This window comes from Rutidosis leptorrhynchoides, chromosome 9, assembly GCF_046630445.1.
Source record: "Rutidosis leptorrhynchoides isolate AG116_Rl617_1_P2 chromosome 9, CSIRO_AGI_Rlap_v1, whole genome shotgun sequence".
Taxonomy (NCBI): Eukaryota; Viridiplantae; Streptophyta; class Magnoliopsida; order Asterales; family Asteraceae; genus Rutidosis; species Rutidosis leptorrhynchoides.
The window spans coordinates 229,909,389-229,916,561 of record NC_092341.1 but is presented as its reverse complement, the minus strand read 5'-3'; the positions used below and the strand labels follow the sequence as shown (position 1 = coordinate 229,916,561).

Sequence of the window (7,173 nt, the reverse complement as noted above, 5' to 3'; positions counted from 1 at the left end):
TAATTTAAATTCTATCATTTATATTATCATCATTTATCTTTATGCTTTATTTAAAATCGACAAACCAGTCATTAAACGGTAAAACCCTCTTTTATAATAATAATAATACTACTATATTACTAATATATATGTATATATATATATATATATATATATATATATATATATATATATATATACAAATATAGTTTAAAATATATATAGCATTAAACTCAGCTAGCTCCCTGTGGAACGAACCGGACTTACTAAAAACTACACTAATCTACGATTAGGTACACTGCCTATAGTGTTGTAGCAAGGTTTAAGTATATCCCATCTATATAAATAAATAAAACTTGCGTAAATTGTATCGTATTTCGTAATAAAAATAATAGTATTCCGTACACCTCCGTTGCACACATCAAGTTTTTGTTTTTAAGATTTTTATTTATAAAATTAATAAGTATTTTAAGTTTTTATATAAATTTATTTTTATTATCTATCTTTTAAAAAAACAAAAAAATTAAATTAAAAAAAATAAATCGGTCCAGCACTGTAGCAGCCCAATAGCTGAACTGGACTTCGAAGCCATGCGATCGCATGGCCAGAAGCCTTGAACTCCATGCGATCGCATGGAGTGATTTGACAGGAGCAGTATCCTCGGCCGACAGTTAAGGGTTTTTATTATAATATATTTATTATTAATTAGGGTTTATATTTAATATTAATTAGTTTTAGTTTATTTATTTTTGTATTTTTAAGTTTTAATTAGTTTTAAAATTAATACTTTTATAAAATAATAATATAAAAATAATATTTTTATAAAATTTGTATTTTTATCATTTTAGTTATAATTTGTATTTTTATCGTTTAATTCATAATTTGTATATTTTTCGTTCGTAATTAGTTTAAATTTAGTATTTGCCGTAGCTATTTTATATTTTTAGATTTTTAGACTTTGCAGTAAAATCCCTTAAGTGCTTTTTCTTTAGACTAAGACTTAGACACTTTAGAATTTTACAACGTCGTTTATCGATTTAGTTTTAAATAAGTTTTAGTGCCTTTTTAATTTATTGCCATTTTGGATATAGAATTCCTTTAAACTTTAATATCTTTAGACACAAGTTTTAATATTTAAATTTTTAGACTTTTAAGTTTCGACGCGCTACTTTCTTATTATTATTTTTCGACCTTTTATTTTTCGACGTTTTTCGACGCGCTCTTTTTCTTCCTCTTATTTCTCGACGCTCTAGTTTTTAGGACATAGATTTTATCTTCAAAATTTCGACAAAAAATTATTTTAAGCGGTTAAATTGATAGACATCCAAAATTTTCTGGTTCGTAGTAATAGTTGAATTTGTTAGTGGCGAGTTGTGGGCTTCCGATTTAAAGGGTCCTGGCTACCTGCTGCATCTATTGGCTATTCGAAACGTGGGCAAAATCAGAAAAGTCTATTAATTTGATAACTTATATAATTTTTTTTATTTTTATAACTAATAGGATATTCTGTGAATGCACCGAGCAAAACGTTCACCACCTTTCATACGTTCACCACCTGTAACTCGATCAAGACATCTAGCCAACATTGTCACCGTTGATTTTTCTTTAGAATCATCATTTAGTCGAACAAGTTTTCCAACTCAAATTTCCGATAATCCATTTTTTTTAACCCGATTTCACAATTGAGAACTCGGAGGATATTCAAGGACAATTCAGAGATCCTGAACCACAAATCATTCAACCGAAGATTGTCGAGGAAGAAACCATTAAATTAGAATCCTCTAGTGATTCAGATTCAGCAAGTTCAAATATAGAAATAACGGAACCTCTAAGTATGGAAGACCAAATGAGAGCCACACGCACGGGCCAAGGTCACGCCATTATTAAGCCAGACATTAATGCGCCAGATTATGAAATCAAAGGACAAATCCTACACATGGTAACTAATCAATGCCAATATAGTGGTACGTCAAAAGAAGATCCAAACGAACATCTTCGAACTTTTAATAGGATTTGTACTCTATTCAAAATAAGAGAAGTTGAGGATGAACAGATCTATCTCATGTTATTTCCCTGGACTTTAAAGGGAGAAGCCAAAGATTGGTTAGAATCGTTACCGGAAGGGGCGATTGACACATGGGATGTTTTAGTTGAGAAATTTCTTAAAAGATTCTTTCCGGCATCTAAAGCTGTGAGACTTCAAGGAGAAATTGTTAGGTTTACGCAAAAGCCAAATGAAACTCTATATGAGGCGTGGACAAGATTTGGAAAGTTGTTGAGAGGATGTCCTCAACATGGTTTGGACACTTATCAAATAGTACAAATATTCTACCAAGGATGCGATATTACTACACGAAAAGACATCGACATAGCAGCTGGTGGTTCCATTATGAAGAAAACCACAACTGAAGCTTACAAAATTATTGATAACACTGTTTCCCACTCACATGAGTGGCATCAAGAAAAAGACATCGTTAGATCATCTAAAGCGGCTAGAGCCGATTCTAGCCATGACTTTGATTCCGTTTCCGCAAAAATAGATGCTTTCGAGAGTCGAATGGAAAAGATGACTAAAGATATTCACGCAATACGAATCAGTTGTGAGCAATGCGGTGAACCACACTTAACGAAAGATTGTCACATTGAGCAAACAATGGAACAACGTGAGAATGTTTCCTACATGAACCAAAGGCCGGGAAATAATTATCAAAATAATTATCAACCGCCAAGGCCAAACTTCAATCGAAATCAAAACATTCTTTACAATCCAAATGGACCTAACAATAACTCGTATAACCAACAAGGTCCGAATAACCAACCAACTCAAAACAACACTTACAACCAACAAAGACCTGGTTTATATAAACTACCACAACAAATCGAAGAGAAAAAGTCAAATCTGGAAGAAATGGTACAAAAGCTAGTTGAATCTCAAACACAATTTATTACATCTCAAACCCAAACGAATGAGAGGTTTGATCAGTCATTAAGAACTCAACAAGCTTCCATTTTGAATCTAGAAAAACACGTAGGTACTCTTGCTAGCATGATGAGTGAGAGGGAACAAGGAAAGCTACCGAGTAATACTGAAGTAAATCCTCGGAATGAGAATGTTAATATGGTTTCAACAAATTCTGAAAAACCAGCATCAAAAGATGGGAAGGTTTTTGATGTGAGTAACAATGAAGAAGTTACAACACCACCACCGCCCGAGTATGTAAAGCCAGTGGTGGCACCATACAAACCACCCATCCCGTTTCCAAGAAAACGAGTTGAGTATGAGCAAGTGATAGGTAATAAAGTTTGTGATACCTTTGGAAAGAAGAAGAAGAATAAGAAAGTACAAGAAACAAAAACCGTAAAGATAAACCCAGTAAAGACAGTTCCACCAAGGTTGGGTGATCCGGGTGAATTTATTGTTCCTTGTCTACTTAGTGATTGTGTCATGTATGATGCACTAGTAGATTTAGGTGCGAGTGTGAGTGTTATGCCTCTTTCATTATGTAAGAGATTAGGAGTAGGTGAGTTAAATCCAACGAACATGAGTGTTAGACTCTTTGATCAAACCATTAGGCACCCAGTTGGAATTGCTGATAACCTACCCGTTCATGTGGGTAATTTAACCTTTTTAGTCGAATTTATTGTCATTGATATAGAAGAGGACCCAAACATTCCTCTAATTTTAGGTCGACCATTCTTAGCGTCTACCGGGGCATTATTTGATGTAAGAGAGGGTAGAATGACACTTAGTAATGATGAAAAATCAATCACCTTTGTTAGTCGAAAGGCTAAATCTCCACCAACCAAAACCGTTGAACCAACAAAAATGATTGGTAAGAACCATATTGTTTTACCAACTCCAACGGTAGTGCTTAACAATAATAAAACGCCTAATTGTGGGAAAGATGAAGTAAAACCTAATGATGACCTGATAACAAAGAACCCCGTTGTTAATACGAAATTAAATGACCCCGTTATTAATAGTTCAATGAAGAAACTTATTAAACGGATTCGCGATGCTAGAACCAAGGGGAACTTTAAGTTATGTAACCGGTTAGTATCCAATCTATCGCCTAAAGAAAAGGCAAAACTAGTTAAATTTGTGGAAATTACACAGGAATCCGACCAATGGCTTAAAGCAAAAGTCACAGTTATGCAAGTTGATTATGGTCCAAGAGAAATTGACGATGAAGTTAATCATAATTTCAAAACCACGGCTACCTAAGTGTGGGAAGATACAAATGTTCTAAAAAGAAAATGCTGTCTAGAGTTAGTTATTCTGCTCTCGTGTAGTTCCGAGAATGGAATCCGATTGGTCTTTTCCACTAGCAGACACTAAAGAACTAGTTTTCTCCCCCCATTCTGAATTTTTGTTTTGTAGGTTTTGTATAAAATTAATATGCATTTTTAAATTTAAGTTTTGTGTGAATTTAAAAACAAAAAATTACTTTATTTCATTAAGTTTAAAAAATTATTTCTAAAATTCATCGTAACTTGAAGACTAGGTCATGGAACCGAAAAGGTTAGCTCCCCTAGAACTAAGCTCGCCCTTAGATAATTGCTCCCTCTTAAATTGTACACAGTGGAAATTTAGAGATTTAACACACAAAACATTCATTTTATTTCACGATTAGGGAAAGCAAATACAATAAGATAGATAAGTGAAACATTATATTAAGTGCCATGGGTGGATACTTCATGGCATAGATAAAATTGTGTTTTTTAATATTGATAGTGCTCCAAATGAACATATATTTAGGCACAATATCCTCCCAATATGTAAAGCTTTTAGTTGCAATTGTTCTATTTTTATGTAATATTCGTTTAAATAAATAAGTGCGAAGACAAAAGAAGAAAACGACGATTTAAAGACCCAAATGACCAAAAAGCTCAAATGAACAAGATATAATTCAAGTGGTTCCATTTATTGATGAGAAACGTCTAAAATTTACAAGAGTACAAGCCGCGGAACGCAAAGTACAAGATATCTAAGCATACGAAAAGACGTTCGAAAATCCGGAACCGAGATAAGAACCGAGCATCAACGCGCGAGTCAACGGAGATAAAATTACAAGTCAACTATGCACAAGAATATAATATAATATATATAATTATATAAAATTATATGTATTATATTATATATTAAATAAATCTCAGCAGCCCACATTTTAATCAAGATATGAGCTGGCCAGGGCGGCCATGCGAGTGCATGGGAAATGCACTGAAATCTCATGCGAGTGCATGAGGATTCAGAAAAGTACTATAAAAGGCCACGAATTCTGCTCGACTGATTACACTTTTTCTCTTCTTTCTTTCCTTATGTAAGAATTATATATTTATAATTTTAAGTTTAAATTAAGTTTAATAATAATTGGGTTAATGTAAGAAATGTTTTAAGGTTTTGTAAGTCGAAATTCTGTCCGTACAACGCTACACAATTAATCACCACTGTAAGCTATGTTCTTTCTTTTTAATTTAATGTCTCGTAACTAAGTTATTATTATGCTTATTTGAGCCAAAGTAATCGTGATGTTAGACTAAATATTAAGACGGGGTTATTAGATTTTGTACCATAATTAAGGTTTGGACAAAAGACCGACACTTGTGGACATTGGACTATTGACTATTAATAGATAGAGGGTATTGTCTAATCGAATGACAACTCATTAGAATCTGTCGAACCTATCTTCAAATTAGTTAATCTAATAATTATTAAAATGATTATGTATGTTCTATTTAGTGAAATTTGTACGACATCTTTTACAATCATTTAATTAATTATTCGGGTTGGGTAATTGATTATTCATTCTGATCAAGTGGGTAAATTAATATTCATATCTCATTAAAACATGGATGGATTACATACAAGGATAATTGGTGTAATTGTTAACAAAGTATTAAAACCTTGGATTACACACAGTCGATAACCTGGTGTAATCATTAAACAAAGTATTAAAACCTTGTTACAGTTCGAATCCCTAATTAGTTGGAATATTTGACTTCGGGAATAAGGTTAATTTGACGAGCATTTTATAATTATGACCGATGGACTATTATGGACAAAAACCAGATAGGTATCAAATAAATCAGGACAAAGGACAATTAACCCGGGTAACAATTAATTAAAATCAAAACGTCAAACATCATGATTACGGAAGTTTAAATAAGCATAATACTTTTATTTCATATTTCATCGTACCTTTATTTACTGTCATTTTAATTACTGTAATATACTTTATCGCAATTTAAATTCTGTCATTTATATTATCGTCATTTATCTTTACGCTTTATTTAAAATCGACAAACCGGTCATTAAACGTTAAAACCCCCTTTTATAATAATAATACTACTACTATATTGCATATATATATATATATATATATATATATATATATATATATATATATATATATATATATATATATATATATATTTATTTATTTATTTATACAAATATAGTTTAAAATATATATAGCGTTAAACTCAGCTAGCTCCCTGTGGAACGAACCGGACTTACTAAAAACTACACTACTCTATGATTAGGTACACTGCCTATAGTGTTGTAGCAAGGTTTAAGTATATCCCATCTATATAAATAAATAAAACTTGTGTAAATTGTATCGTATTTCGTAATAAAAATAATATTATTTCGAACACCTCCGTTGCACACATCAAATATGTAGTCAACGGGGGTCGAACTCCTGACCTCTCCTAAAGGAGACAGGCCACCAACCGCTGAACCACATCACAACTTCTTTAGCAATACTTATGTGTTTCACATTAATCACAACCTAAGGTGTCACTAAGACGTCATTATGTGTGATTAACCAAGATTAGCGTTTTAGTGACTAAAACTCTTTTGGATATGAACGAGGCAACTAGTCTAAGTATGTTTAAACATGTTTCATAAATTATAGATGCCCCGAATTGGTCAAACTAAATTTATAGAAAATCCGGACAGTGAAAACTGCGGTCGACCCACGGCTAACCGTCGAGTCGATTGTGCACCTTGTTCCTCAGAACCAAGCTTCAGGGCATCCACAGTCTGACCTGTGGTTGACCGTGGACCCAACCGTGCTAATCTAGGATTTTACAAATGACTCTTTTGACTTTGTTATTGTGTGTATTGGTCGTTTGTTAGAGATTCTGTAGGCTCGTGAACTTGTGTAGTTCTATACGCTTTTTAAGCACATA

General features: G+C 32.6%; 1 non-coding gene across 1 annotated transcript; it reads right to left on the bottom strand.

Annotated features, from left to right (window-relative positions):
* Positions 1 to 2,173: 2,173 nt before the first annotated feature.
* Positions 2,174 to 2,280, bottom strand: LOC139869898 (small nucleolar RNA R71). Its single transcript, XR_011766479.1, has one exon. It is a non-coding gene; the product is annotated as a small nucleolar RNA R71 (small nucleolar RNA).
* Between the last annotated feature and the right edge of the window lie 4,893 nt (positions 2,281 to 7,173).